The sequence below is a fragment of the Pseudorca crassidens genome, chromosome 3 (assembly GCF_039906515.1).
Source record: "Pseudorca crassidens isolate mPseCra1 chromosome 3, mPseCra1.hap1, whole genome shotgun sequence".
Classification (NCBI taxonomy): domain Eukaryota; kingdom Metazoa; phylum Chordata; class Mammalia; order Artiodactyla; family Delphinidae; genus Pseudorca; species Pseudorca crassidens.
Genome location: NC_090298.1, coordinates 150,728,813 through 150,745,109, shown reverse-complemented (window position 1 = coordinate 150,745,109; position 16,297 = coordinate 150,728,813).

Below are 16,297 nucleotides of genomic sequence, written 5' to 3'. Positions count from 1 at the left end.
GGCTTACATTTAGGTCTTTAATCCATTTTGAGTTTTTTTTTTGTGTATGGTGTTAGGGAGTGTTCTCATTTCATTCTTTTACATGTAGCTGTCCAGTTTTCCCAGCACCACTTATTGAAGAGGCTGTCTTTTCTCCACTGTGTATTCTTGTCTCCTTTGTCAAAGATACGGTGACCATATGTGTGTGGGTTTATCTCTGGGCTTTCTATCCTGTTTCATTGATCTATATTTCTGTTTTTGTGCCAGTACCATACTGTCTTTATTACAGTAGCTTTGTAGTGTAGTCTGAAGCCTGGGAGCCTGACTCCTCAGCCCTGTTTTTCTTTCTCAGGATTGCTTTGGCTATTCGGGGTCTTTTGTGTTTCCATACAAATTGTGAAAATTTTTGTTCTACTAATGTGAAAAATGCTATTGGTAGTTTGATAGGGCTTGCATTGAATCTGTAGATTGCTTTGGGTAGAATAGTCATTTTCACAATGTTGATTCTTCCAATCCAAGAACATGGTATATCTCTCCATCTATTTGTATCATCTTTAATTTCTTTCATCAGTGTCTTATAATTATCTGCAAACAGGTCTTTTGTCTCCTTAGGTAGGTTTATTCCTAGATATTTTATGCTTTTTGTTGCAATGGTAAATTGGAATGTTTTATTCTTTCACTTTCAGATTTTTCATCATTAGTGTATAGGAATGCAAGAGATTTCTGTGCATTAATTTTGTATCCTGCTACTTTACCAAATTCATTGATTAGCTCTAGTAGTTTTCTGGTGGCATCTTTAGGATTCTCTATGTATAGTATCATGTCATCTGCAAATAGTGACAGCTTTACTTCTTCTTTTCCTATTTGGATTCCTTTTATTTCTTTTTCTTTTCTGATTGCTGTGGCTAAAACTTCCAAAACTATGTTGAATAATAGTGGTGAGAGTGGGCAACCTTGTCTTGTTCCTGATCTTAGTGGAAATGGTTTCAGTTTTTCACCATTGAGGATGATGTTGGCTGTGGGTTTGTCATATATGGACTTTATTATGTTGAGGTAAGTTCCCTGTATGCCTACTTTCTGGAGGGTTTTTATCATAAATGGGTGATGAATTTTGTCAAAAGCTTTCTCTGCATCTATTGAGATGATCATATGGTTTTTCTTCTTCAATTTGTTAATATGGTGTATCACATTGATTGTTTGCGTATATTGAAGAATCCTTGCATTCCTGGGATAAACCCCACTTGATCATGGTGTATGATCCTTTTAATGTGCTGTTGGATTCTGTTTGCTAGTATTTTGTTGAGGATTTTTGCATCTATGATCATCAGTGATATTGGCCTGCAGTTTTCTTTTTTTGTGACATCTTTGTCTGGTTTTGGTATCAGGATGATGGTGGCCTCGTAGAGTGCGTTTCGGAGTGTTCCTTCCTCTGCTATATTTTGGAAGAGTTTGAGAAGGATAGGTGTTAGCTCTTCTCTAAATGTTTGATAGAATTCACCGGTGAAGCCATCTGGTCCTGGACTTTTGTTTGTTGGAAGAATTTTAATCACAGTTTCAATTTCAGTACTTGTGATTGGTCTGTTCATATTTTCTATTTCTTCTTGGTTCCATCTCGGAAGGTTGTGCATTTCTAAGAATTTGTCCATTTCGTCCAGGTTGTCCATTTTATTGGCATAGAGTTGCTTGTAGTAATCTCTCATGATTCTTTGTATTTCTGCAGTGTCAGTTGTTACTTCTTCTTTTTCATTTCTAATTCTATCGATTTTAGGCTTCTCCCGTTTTTGCTTGATGAGTCTGGCTAATGGTTTATCAATTTTGTTTATCTCCTCAAAGAACCAGCTTTTAGTTTTATTGATCTTTGCTACTGTTTCCTTCATTTCTTTTTCATTTATTTCTGATCTGATCTTTCTGATTTCTTTGGGGTTTTTTTTGTTCTTCTTTCTCTAATTGCTTTAGGTGTAAGGTGAGGTTGTTTATTTGAGATGTTTCTTGTTTCTTAAGGTAGGATTGTATTGCTATAAACTTCCCTCTTAGAACTGCTTTTGCTGCATCCCATAGATTTGGGGTCATTGTGTTTTCATTGTAATTTGTTTCTAGGTATTTTTTTTTATTTCCTCTTTGATTTCTTCAGTGATCTCTTGGTTATTAAGTAGTGTATTGTTTAGCATCCATGTGTTTGTATTTTTTACAGATTTTTTTCCTGTAATTTATATCTAGTCTCATAGCATTGTGGTCGGAAAAGATACTTGATATGATTTCAATTTTCTTAAATTTACCTAGGCTTGATTTGTGACCCAAGATATGATCTATCCTGGAGAATGTTCCATGAGCACTTGGGAAGAAACTGTATTCTCTTGTTTTTGGATGGAATGTCCTATAAATATCAATTAAGTCAATCTTGTTTAATGTATCATCCCTTCACCCATTTGCCCCACACCCCCAATCCCTGTGTCTAGCAACCAACAGTCTCTTCTCTGTATCTATGAGCTTGCTTTTTTTCTCCACTTTTACTGAGAAATCAGAGACATACATCACTGTATAAGTTTAAGGTGTACAGCATGATGGTTTGATTTACATATATTTTAAAGGGATTACCATTATAGTTAGTTAACTTTCATCTCATATGGACACATTAAAGAGAAAAGAAAAAAAAAATTCTCCTTTTGATGAGAATTCTTAGGATCTAGTCTCTTAGCTTTCCTATACATAGATCATTCAACAGTGTTAACTATAGTCATCATGTTGTACATTACAATCCTAGTAATTATTTATATAAGTGGAAGTTTGTATCTTTTGACCACCTTACTTCAGTTTCCCATCCCCCTATTCCCCCACCTCTGGTAACAACAAATCTGATCTCTTTCTATGAGTCTGGTGTTTTGGGGGTTGTTTTTTGTTTTTTCAGATTGCACATATAAATGAGATTGTACAGTATTTTTTTTTCTCTGATTTATTTCACTTAGCATAATGCCTTCAAGGTCCATTTATGTTGTCACAAATGGTAGAATTACCTCATTTTTTTATGACTGAGTACTATTAAGTTGTGTATAATATATACCACATTTTCTTTCTCCATTCGTTGATGGACAATTAGGTTGATTTCATATCCTGACTACTGTAAACAATGCTGCAATGAACATGGGAGTACATATGTCTTTTTGAGTTAGTGTCTTTATTTTCTTCAGATAAACACCCAATAGTGGAATTGCTGGATCCTATGGTAATTTTATAAAGACATTTTTAAAAGTGACTTTCTGTATATGATTTCCAGTTATTTTTCTTGCTATAGTGTAACACTTCCACCATCTTACTTAAACCCTCTGTGAAGCTGCCATATAGAGAAATCTTGTGCAACGATTGTTGTTTATCTTGGCAGTTCAGAAGACAGCAATGTCCACACCAAGGTCCTAGAGTTAAGGCAACATGTGCATGACATTGGGGTGACCCGTAAACTGAACTTAGAGAGGGGAACTGGTATTGAAGGAGTTGAAAATGCTGATCCTGTAAGACTATGCCGAAATCTGGAGAAATTGGATTTTCCCCAAAAAGTATATCTTATCTATGCATATAATTGAGAAGATAAACCCAGCTGACATCTGGGTAAAACAGAATCCTAGGTTTTTGCAGAAAGAGCTTTTATCACAAAAGTTATATGTTTTTGATGTGCACACAAAAATATGGCCATTGGTGCAAAACAGAGCGTGGCATGTCTCAGAGTCATGGAATTCTAGCACATGATCTTTGAGAATATCACCCAAATGCCTCATTTTACAGGTGAGGACAAAAGCCAGGAACTAGTCATTGGCAGAACCTAAAGCAGAACTGAACTGACCTGACTGTCTAATGCTGAGCATTGTCCAATCTATTGGTTGCTTTGATTTCAAATAACAATGACTTTTTTCTTAAGTACTTATTAATCACTTTTGCTAAGTTTTATGTCTTTGAGCATTTACTATATGTTCATTTATAATATTTGGACCCTGAGAACTTACAGATATTATGGAAATAAAACCAGAGGCAGATAAAGTTGAAATTGAATCAGAGAGGTTGGGGGATGGGAAGAGACTAATTCCAGAATTAAGAAAACAAGCATGTGTCCCTCTCCAAACTCTCAAGGGCAACAAGTTGATCACCAAACAGAAAACTGCATTTGAATGTCTGAGAACAGCCCAAACACATTTCAAGCTCTGCAGGGATGTGCATTTGAGATGGAAATATGAGAAATGGAAACAGACTCCACCTCAAAAGTGAAGTTAGTGGCTTGAATTCAGGAATATTTCACAAGATTTGACATCTTCTCATCGCTCTACAGTGGATGTGGTAGAAAAAGCATTTTCCTTAAACATGTACAAAATTAAATTTAGAAACAGCAACAATAAAAACAGCTCCTTTTATGTCCTCCTGGAAGAATCATGAAAGGACTTTCACATACAGGAATTCAAATAGCATAGACTATCCCTTAATTGCAAAGAAAAGTAGCTATACTCTGCTGTGTTAATAATTAGTAGGTGTTAAGCATTTTACATATGATCTCTCATTTAATAATTATGTCTCTTGAGGGATATTGGATTCTTTGCATGGATAGGAAGTCCACCCAAAGCCAAGAGATGACACTGTGATAAAATAAGTCATGTATCAGAATTGGATTCACTAGTCAGTTTCTCCATTTTCATACACGTCTCTTTCTTCAAAGATTATAAATACCAAGAGACACAGGCATTTGGCAGAAAAAGCTTTTATGGCCCTGATTCCCTCTCATGTCATCTGAATTAGGGAACATTCAAAGATTATAGGTCGCTGTGACAGGAAAAATGTATTGTAACTGGATTTTGACATACATATGGGTGATCTCTCATGGCAGTGTTATGACTTTAGCAACTGGCAGTAATAATGGTCAGGAATTTGGGGGGAGCTCAAAGTTGTAAAATCAAATAAGTACTAAGCCACTGAGAACACTTAGAACATTGTAAAGTAAGGAGCAGAAGCTGTGCTTCAGAGTTTTAATCCTGCATATTCTATAAATCAATAGCTTATAGTATATTTTAATACATTCCTTGAAGGCTCCAAGCTTTGATCTTTGGCTTTGTCTTCTCTCTTGAAATTGTGTACAAAACAATCTCAGAGTAGAATTTGGCACTATTTGTTGCTAGTCTTAGGGAAACGAAGTACAAAGCCAGAGATAAACATTTTTCTACTGTAAAATGTTGAAAGCAATCGTGCTTATCTCACTCTGTTTGATAAGCAATGCAAATTCAAATGGCTTTCATTTTATCCACGTTTGCTTCAATTTAGAGGATTCTCAATAGCATATGTGTGACAATTGTATATTTAAGAGAACACGATATTTAAATTGACTTGAATACATTTTAAAAATCCATTACCAGCACTGTACCTTTTACTTTAGAATATTAAAAGTCACTTTCATTTCCTTTCCTTTCACAATGAGCTTTTCCTAGTGATAGCCCATCTTTACAATAGTCAGGCAGCCCTGTTGAATAGAACCATGGCTGCACATGACAAACATCTTTTCTGGACTGGGCAGTGAAAAACACACTGAGATAAACTGTCAAAACATTATCTTTGGCATCGTTGTATAGGACCTGACCACTGCACATATTATTTTACAGTCAGATATGAAATTCTGATGGAAAGGTGGATCAGTGCAGAGCCAATCCTGACATACTGCAGAGTGAGCCTGCCTCCTCCTCCCACCAAGTTCTTCCTTGCCTGTGCACACATTAAAATTCCATTTGGGTATCAGCAAATTCCCCCTCAGCTAAGATCCATCCTAACCTAGACAAGCATGTGTCCTATGTTTCTAGCAAGGAAACCCGATCACCAAGTGAGATGACCCCAACCAATTTGACCCATTTGCCTGGATTTCTCTGGTACTTGCACTAAATAATGGAGGTGGGTCTTGCCCCAAGTTCCTTGATGGAATATGCCTCTTCCACCTGTGGATTTGGCCTTCTATCCAACTTTAAGGAAAGTTTAAGCATATACTGAGATGACTCCTTGCAGGGTTTTTTTCTGTGGGAGTACTTTTTATAACTACACATATTATTCTTTTCTGGTTTTCCTCACTAAGAAAAAAGAGGGTGTTAGCATTTTAAAAGGCTGTCTCTCTGCATTTTATTATATAAATCAGCTTTCTTGCTCAAGTCAAATGTCACCCCTTCAGCTGCATAACAGTACTTTTCAGCCTAATATTAAAAGCTGGCTTCATTTTACTTTGTAATAGAAAGCTTCACTTTGGCATTAATATCAAAAGGCAGCTGCCCACATAATAGGTTTCCTTTTAAGCAATATGGGAAAACACACATTTATCAAACAATTTTCAGTATGGAGGCTGTGGTTTTGATTGCATCAAAAACCTTAGCCAATCAGGCTGTTTCTTATAAAGGATGACGGATCCGTGCATCTGACAGGATATTGAATATCCAATGAGTTTATTCCTGCAAACATATTTATAGAACCCTTTATAATGTGTAGAGGAGGGGGGGAATGTGTTTTTTTTTTTCTATGTACATCTATTTTCTAAGCCAATGTAAAAAAGCCCATGTCAAAACTGAGAAATACTTTTGTAAAGAAAATAGCATACTTTCCTGGGTATTCTAACATGATGAATGGCAAAAGCAAAATTGAATTTGTCTCACTATTTGTGCCACATACTGTGTAGACTTTATGTCAGTGATGACACTAGAAGTTTTCTGTTTTGCTTTCTGTGAATTATTCTAGTAAAATCTTTGTCACTTGTACATAGCTGAGCCTAGGTCCAGCCTGGACATGGACTGTTCTACTGGGGCTGACGTGAGTTTTAGCCACTGGGAGCCAAATCTTTCCTATGTATCGCATGTCACCTTGTGCAAACAACATTAGAATATAGTTTGGTTTATGAAGTTATGCAAAGCTTCCTTCCAGTATGTGTTCATATATTTTTCTTTTCCTTTCTCTAATATATCGTTCCAAAGCATACACTGCAGTCCCTTAGCTTATGATTCTTGAGAGCATCATTTTCAAATAATTTATTAAAGTGGAAAAATAATACGGTGGTCAATCCATCTGCATGCCTACTTGCAATTTCTTTTTTCCTATTTCATTTGACGTTTAACTGCAAATACTGAGATGAAATTGACCCAGAGAAGTCTTGCCAAACTAACCCACAAGCAAAAGCCATAGTCAGTTCCATCTGTCACTATGATCGATAAGGAAACCAATGCCTCAGTTTCTCAGGTGATTTTCCTCTCATCCTGATGAACTTGCCAGTCAAACTGAGGAGACAAGCAAGAGAAGAAGCATATTTCAAAAGAAGTAGCCGCAGTAGCTGAAGGCCTTTGCTGCTACTGCTTCTCCCTTCTTTTCTTCTATATTTTCTAAGATCTCCAACTCTTGGAAATCTCCAATCTATGGCAAACCACCCACATGTCACTTAAAAGCCACAAGTGGCTACACCAGGCTATGAATCTCAAACCTCTCATAGCTTTCGGTTTCACTGTGGTTTTTGTAACTTTTTAACCTCAGCCCCTCTGACATACAAGTCTCATGATCCTCTTTCACATCACAAAATGATATTCTAGAACTATTTGTGTATAGATTGCTGTGTGTAATGGAGGCTAAAAATATGACATGCATTTCCAGTGTGCCCTCGCATCCATTTCTGGCATTTTTCACTGAAAGAGTACACACATATGCATGTGTGTGTAAAGACACACAATTCTAAATGGAGCTCAGAAGACAGAGAACTGAGAACAGCTCATTTCTCAGAAATTCCTGAGAGCTAGAAGTGTACCCTCCCCTATGATCAGAGACTCAATCAGCCTCCAGTGGAAACAACAACAAAAAAGTGGCTGCAGTTTAAGAGACAGCCTGGTGTAATTGATCCAGCCCCTTGGGGAGGATGTTTCTGCTTAATTAAGAGCACAGCCACCTGCTTGGTGTACTGGAGTCTAACAATTCACTTGAGCAGGTCCATCGTGGATTAGGGTACCAGCTTTTACTGACGTGTGGAACTGAAACACTAGCCTGCCTATTAAGCTCAAAAGCTGGTTCTTAAACTGTCATAATGCTGGCTGAATTATAGCTGATTGGAATACCGAACACAAGAATGCCTATGGGCTGAATGCAAATCAAATCTGCACGAAACCACGCTGCACTAATAGAATAATAAGACAGAATGCTTGAGAGAAATTATTTATACATTGCTTTGCAAAGATCCCAGTCATTCATTTTGTTTAGGTCTCCAGCAACTAGCCTCTCTAAGATGTTTAAGTAAAATGAACTTTAGCTGTTGTATTTACTTTATAGTGGTATTGGGACACTCTTGCCCAATAAAAAATTCATATTTTATGAAAGAACAGTAGCGCTTTTAATCTTGTACTACATATGTATTAATTCACCGAGGTCAAGCCGTTTATAAAAGCAGGTAAAACTTGGCAGTTACAGCTTTTTAAAGGCTCAAAACAGGAGCAATTTCTAGACAAATTTCAAAGATTCCTTGAATGTTTGGTTAGCCCCAGATGGATACAGTTTATTATGAAAAGAAAATTAAAGAATCTGACTATTGACACTGTGGAGAAATTATACATTTACTGAAGTACTAAACAAATCTTCTGACCCCATTAAGTTAAAGGCACAAGCAAACAGGCTTAAACCAGACTTGCATTTGTTTTACATGATTTAACTGTTCCACATTTTTCTTTCTGCTCTTTATTACTATTTGGGTTCTCTGTAGCAGTGCCAACAGTTAGTAATGCCAATAGCTAATTGTATAGTAGACCTAAGATAAAAATGTTCAACATTCTTTAGATATTAGAAAATTGAAAATATTTTTGATCAAGTGGTGAAATTCCTCACCTTTAAATTCTAAAATATATTCTCTTTATGTAGTTGTTCATTACCTTTAAAAGTTTCAAGCCCTTTCACATTAAAGGTACTGTGGATGTTCAGAATGATGTTTCTTTTTTTTATGTTTTTTTAATCACCCATATGTTGGTAAGAATATTTATATGGTAAGTATAATTAATATGTATTTGTTTAAACATTTAAAAAAATACTTTGTCTTAATCAAGCAGTTCAACATAAGGAATGTCACCAGTTACATACTTTTATGCAGGGTCTTTTTTGCTTTTCATTATTTTTCATGAAAATTAATAAATTTTTTTTTTTTTTTTTTTTTTTTTACTAATTACAAGCTTCAAAAATAACAGAAAAAAAAGCAAAAGTCTCTAGGTACATCCATGTTGCTGCAAATCACATTATTTTGTTCTTTTTTATATTCTCATACTGAGTGAAGTCAGACAGAGAAAGAGAAATATCATATGATATTGCTTATATGTGGAATCTAAAAAAAGGCTACAAATGAACTTATCTACAAAACTGAAATAGAATTACAGATGTAGAAAATAAACTTATGGTTACCAGGGGGTAAGGAGGGGAAGGGATACATTGGAAGATTGAGATTGACACATCCACACCACTATATATAAAATAGATAACTAATAAGGACCTACTGTATAGGGCAGGGAACTCTACTCAATACTCTGTAATGGCCTATATGGGAAAAGAATCTAAAAAAGAGTGGATATGTGTATTTGTATAACAGATTCACTTTGCTGTACACCTGAAACTAACCCAACATTGTAAATCAATTATACCCCAATAATTTTTTTTTAAAAAAGAAAAGACTAAAAAAGTAAATAAAGCAAAAGTCCTCTTTGCTCCCCAACTCATCCACAGAGATAACTTTTATCAATTTTTGCAAATATCCAAGACTTGTTTGACTATACATGTATGTGTATACATACATATATTAAGTGTGTTTTTGTATTTGCTATTTATATCTTTATAAATTTTTCATATGAATAAAATAAAATTCTAAACATTTTTCTGTAACTGATTTTATTTCACAAAGCATTATTTTTAGAGATCTTTCCATGCTAGTTCATATAGATTTACTAATTTTTTAAGTGCTGCTGAATTTTTAACAGGGTGGATGAGTCATAATTTAAACATCCTTATGTTGATGGAGATTTAGGTTGTTGTCAACATTACTTCTTTATGTTGCAATTAAAATACATGCAAATACAAGTATATCACCTGTATTAGACACCTAGGAGTAGGACAGCTGTGTCCAAGGGTCTTCACTGTTCCTCCTGCCTGGTGAACTTTACCCTTTATGTAGCTCTGCAACTTGCTTTCTCACTTAACTAAACCTTCTGAATCTTTCTTCACTTTCTTTCTATAATAAGACTACCACTCCTTCTTTATCACCTAATCTTTACTTAGTTTTCCTTATTTCACTTACAACCATCTGGTCTATAATACATTTATTTGTTTATTTATTGTCTGGATTTATCTGTTTTGCTCTCTGTTATATCTCTGGTACCCAGATCAGTGCTACTTAGTGCTTAATGTTTGTTGAATAAATGGGAAAAATGAGTGAGCAAATGAACTATAATTTTATGTATACAAACTACTTATCTTGGTATTAGGTTTTCCATCTTGAAAGCATAAAAACTTGAAAAATCAAAATGTAAAAGTTGCTTTCTTTTAATCATGCTTAAAGCTTTTAGTAAAGGTTTTTTTGTTAAAAATATATATGTGTTAGAGGAAACATACCCTTTGTCTCTGTAAGAAGAAGCATGCAATCATGTATGAACCCCACAGAATGAGAAAGGAGTGGTTACAGAGGTTCTGTGATCATCCAAAATGTAAAAACACTTAATGTTTAATGCAAGGCAATTTGTCTACTTTTTATATCGCTGTGGAATGGAGTAATCTACTAGGATGTCTTTTGCACACTTGGTGCTAGAACACCAGGAGTCTTATTGACTAGTGCTAATATTATGACATAAAGATTTCCTTCTCGTGTTCCCCAGAAGCTCTGTGCTGAGAAACTTCCTTCCATTTACCACCATGCCTTTCCTTTTCTCTTTTTGTTTGTGTTGCAGAGTCTTCAGGTAGAATAATTATGCAGACTATATGACATACCATTTATAACCAAATAGAAAATAAGAACTTAGAACACTGCTGTCAATCTGCCTTCACTTTCTTTTGAAGTTTATCTATTTAGTACTCCAGAGTGGAAAGTTTGGAGGATTTAATTCTCAACAGTTAATATTCTTTTTCTGATCATGTTTAATACTTTAACTCCCTAAATATAATTTGGTGAACTGAACAATGAATCAACCCAGAGGTGCTTCAAATAAAAGGAATTCAGCAATGTCAACACATTAAATGTCAAAGGACATAAAATTATAGAGTAAAACTAGCTTAAGAGAAGCAAAAGTAAATCTAGGATAGATTCCTGAGGTAGGATTTATTATCTTGTATCATAAATCTATAAAAAGATTTAAATTTTCAAAAAATAAGTAAAATTATTAATGTTCATATTAAATATGCACTCATTCATATACTAAGCACCTGAAAGAAGGCAGGTAAAAACTAATGGAAGCTATGGTTAAAGCAGCTGGTGGAAGTTTCAGTATTTTGGTCTCTCCATTTTTAGTCTCTAATACATTGTGGTTTTCATTGGCATCACTGTAAGAAATTATAAACGACAAACTTTAGGCAATGATTAGTGTGGCTAGAGATACTAGGGTTATATAAAGCTTCAACGTCTACAGTTAGAAAACATTCTAATAAATGAGTAATAAATCGTCACACCTTAGAACACACACAAAAAATGCTGTGTATTCCAAATGCTTAGGTTGTCACTAGCTAGTAGGGAAAAAACATTAGTGCCAACTTCATGCATATTAAACACATGCATGCCATGTGGCCCAAAAAAAGGAAAATTGGTTGGAATGTAAAAGCAACTTTTTTAAAGGCTTCTCATGAATGTCTGCACTTCCTTTTAATCTCTTTGGCATTTTGTAGTTGGCACTTTCCTTTGGGCTTTAAAGAAAAAGCAAATGCTTTCCTCTGAATAAGAATGAATCACCAACTTATTTCCGTGTTTACCAAGAGTAGCTCAAAAGTTGTTGGTGTTTGTCTTGATGCCAGTCATTTCAAAGGATTTTGTCTCTTGTGAAAATCATTATGTTGTAAGATGTGAATTTTTTTTTGTTATATTTACAGTCAAAGATGTTAATTGGTTGCTCAGTCCTCTCCATAATACTTTTATACATTTTATGACACCTTGCTTTTGAGTTGGAGAAAAAAGGAAACTTCATATTCCGAGTCAGGTGAAAAAAGAGAGACTCAAGTCAAAAAAAACTATTCCTAACCTCTTTGGAATTGAGCCATTTTTCTGGACTCAAAGGTCCAGGCTATTCTGAAGATCACCTTTAAATTGGATCCTGAGACAAATTTTTGTCATTTTAAAGATCATACTAATGCAGGAACTTACAAATCTTAAGTCAAACTTCTTGGATATAAAACAAACAAACAAAAAACTAATGATTGTGTGAACATACTTTATTTTACTCATTCAAATTTTCAAATTAAACAATTCACATATTCAACAGATATTTACGGAGTGCCACCTAAGTGCTCAGCCTTGTGCCAAATTCCTGGGGAGGTGGTGGCGAGCAATAATAGACAAAATTCCTTCTCTTGTGCCTTAGGAGTCATACATAATAGTTTTCAAACAGAGGGAGAATCATTCCACAAGAAGGATGTTTTCTCATCTACCAGTACTGGAGAAGGTTATGAAACAGTCTGTGTTTGTTACAGAAACAATTGCTTGACTCCATGTAGGTAGATCTTAAAAAAGTAGAGAGAATTCTGCTGTTCCCATGTTTATAGGACATTGCCCATCACAGATGACTACAGAGGCTCAGGGTAAATCTTGTGATACTTCTCAGTTTGAGATTGACAAGTTTGTGCTAGACTAAGAGTGGCTGAGGCTGGCAGGGGAGTTTCTTTCTTCCCCCTAGAACTTCAGTTCAGTTGCTAGAAAGCTCTGGCCACAGCACTGCCAGTTAATTCAAGATGGGAAATAATTAGAAAAATATGAAAAAAACCTCAAGGTGTACTCAAAGGTTGTATTGACAAGCAAGTAGGCATCAGGTGAAAAGATGTAATTCTTTTAACTGTAAGAGAATAAGAATGTTGGTAGGATGATAGAAGGAGAGATTTCAGATGAAACTAAAATTCTAACTCAACCAAGGTGGAAAGAGAAATACTGTCTTTTAATTTAAAAACAGAGTTCGGATATTTTGGATGGTAAATAAGTAATAAAGTTATTTTATGATATGTAATCTGAGATAAAATAGGGGAGATCCACATCTTTCTATTTATTTTTGTATTCATTTTCATGATTAAAGTGTAAATCAGTTGAGGATCAAAGCACCCAAATTAATCTCTGAATACATCATGTTCATCTGAGGTTGTAGTTTTCTCCTTTGAGGAAGGTAGAAGTGGCCTCACAGACAGGGGAACAAAAAGCAGGGTTTATAAAAATGCTGAAGAGAAGCCATTTAATTCTCACCATACTAGGCTTTCCCAGGAACGATTATGTGCTTCTTATGAATGTGACATTGAAAATCTATAATTTTTATAGTACACAGTGGGAAAAAACGTAAGCTGTAAAATGTTGCTTTAAAAACGTGTTTAAAAACAGTGTTCTGACACTTTATTACACAATGAGCTCTTACATTAAGTATTTATGGCAGCTACAAATTCACAGTCGGTTTTGATGCAGTAATAAAAAGCACCAAAATGGGTCCAACTGACATTTTACAGCCAGAACTAAGGGTTGGAAGTTTAAACTTATCTGTAGCTACTACATGTTACATATTAGTTACATTATCTGTAACAAGATTACATGTTTCCCATCCCACAGATATTTCTAACAGTAAATTATTAGTAAATTCGGTATTTCACCCACTTTGGAGGACAAAGAACATGAATTTGAATGGTCAAACAAATTAGTAGGGACTTCAGTGTTTATTTTTGACCACTGAGTACATACACAGTTCGTCCAAAATCCATGCTTGCCCAAAGGAATAGACCAATCTCATTTATATTCTTCTCTGAAGTTCCAGCCAGTCCCTAGTCATTTTGTACCCATCAAGGATATTGAGTCAAAAATTCTCTCAGGTATTCTGTACATTTTCTGCTTGGCTTTGGCCAAAATATTGAGAATGTTTTTGATGCTCTCAATCAGCCTACAGAATCACAAACATGTATTGGGGTTCAATCTTCCAACTACTCAAATTCTCCCACTGCTACCATCACAACTGTGGCTCTTTATTAATATCAGATCAGGATGTTGGCTGAGTGATTATTTTGCCTAGAGCTTATCCAAAACAAATGACAATCTCTAAGTTGCTGGTTTGAAACCTTAAGAGAGTGGGTATTTGAAAACAGGTGTTCTATATAATTCTGGCAGTTCACGTACAAGGTTTCCTAGGTGTGGTTAAATCTCAAAAGATACATAGTTAACTAGGTAGCTAGCTAGCTAGCATTTTCAGTGGCAGTGAACAATTGGAGGCTTTAGTTAGTTCATGAGTTTGTCTATGGAAAAATAACTTGAATGATTTTCCCAAGCCAGTATTTTGTGAAATTGCCACTGCCAAAAGGCTCATGACTTGGACATAGCATAGTCTAGTTTTTCAGCATTGCATCAGATACCAACATGTGCTCTTCCCCAAGGGCTGGTAGCATTTGCCTGAATGCCACATTCATCAATTTTAATGTTGGACAGACATTTTGGGGTTGAGTTATATAAAGATATTTACCAGCCAATCTATTCTCAATATTCTGGACAAATTAAGTTCTGGCCATCAGTGATCAACAAATTTAGATTATTAAAAATGTAATGGATCAAAAAGAATGAAATAAAAAATATTTTATCGGGTTTTATTCTTTTTCAGGTTTTTAACATACACCACTTCATTTGATTTATATCTATGCTCTTTGACAGCACAGGTAACATTTAGATATATAACAGCGTATATCTAGAATCAGAAATCTTTAATTCTTTAAAACATGTTTTACAATGACATCATAATGTCAATGTCATTAAAATCCTTCATTTAAAATCCTGGGATTTTACTAAATTTCCTTTTGTTTCTTTTTGAGGCTACTTTGGATTTCTTAAATCACACAGTCCATAATGCTGTCTTGCACATACAGTGTTGGTGCCATCCCTGAAAATATTGTGTGCGTAGTTGACAGCCTGTAACATACGACTCTCTTTCTAGCTCAAAGATATCTCATTGGGTCCCATTTTATATACACATATAATATTTTATATATATATATATATATATATATATATATACACACACACACATATATATTGCAATATACTTATATTCATTTCATAATCTCATAAAGGCAAGGCAGCTGCTCACTTTCATGTACAAACATGAGAAGCACTGGGTTGAAATTTTAAAAGATATTTGGATATTTTTTATTACTTTGTAAAATTGAACAAAAGTTGTCATGATAAAAAAGGAGAAACCTCTACTCCATTGTTACTGTTACCAGCTTTTTAAAAATTAATTAATTATTTTTGGCCGCACTACACGGCATGTGGGATCTTAGTTCCCCGACCAGGGGTGGAACCCGTGTACCCTGCAGTGGAAGCACGGAGTCTGAACCACTGGACTGCCAGGGAAGTCCCTGTTACCAGCTTTTACTAATTACAAGTGTTATTAATACTCTTGCAACAAATTCAAACAATATAGGAATGTATCACATACATTATAAACAGTCTGTTGTGACCCATGCCAACCCTGCTCTTAACTCTTAAGAGTTTGGCATTATTCTCCCCATACCTTTTCTTATACCTATTTAAATGTGTATATTATTTTAATGAGATTATACAACTTGCTTTTCAAAATTAACAATATAACTTAGACGTCAGGTTTAGAAAGGTAATCTCTCCCTGCCTCAAAGACCATTTTAAAGACTCTTATATTTTATTTTATGATTTTATTTTCTTCAGTTAGATTTTTCAGTCCACCTACAGCTTGGGGAAGTTGTATTGTGCCGGTATGACAACTTTATTGTTATTTCAAAGTATTTAGCCAGTAGTCTATAACTCTTTGACTCTGAGTTTCAAGGAAAATCAAAATGCTATAGTGGAGAAAAGGGCAAAGGTTTATGAAAGCAATCTTAAACTAGACCAACAACAAAGCTAGGTAGATTGGTTGGTTGTTTTAAACAGTAATCTAGTAGGAGATGAAGTTCAGACATATCTACTGAGAATTCTTAGGAGAGTTATCAAATTACATTCAGAAAGCTATCAAAACATATATTCTGTCAGCACAAGAAGTATCTGATTCCATTAATGCTTTAAAAAGTCAGTATACTGGAAAGAGAGGGACAGGGTATCAGGGTGGTTGTATGTAGGGCCAGGAAAGAG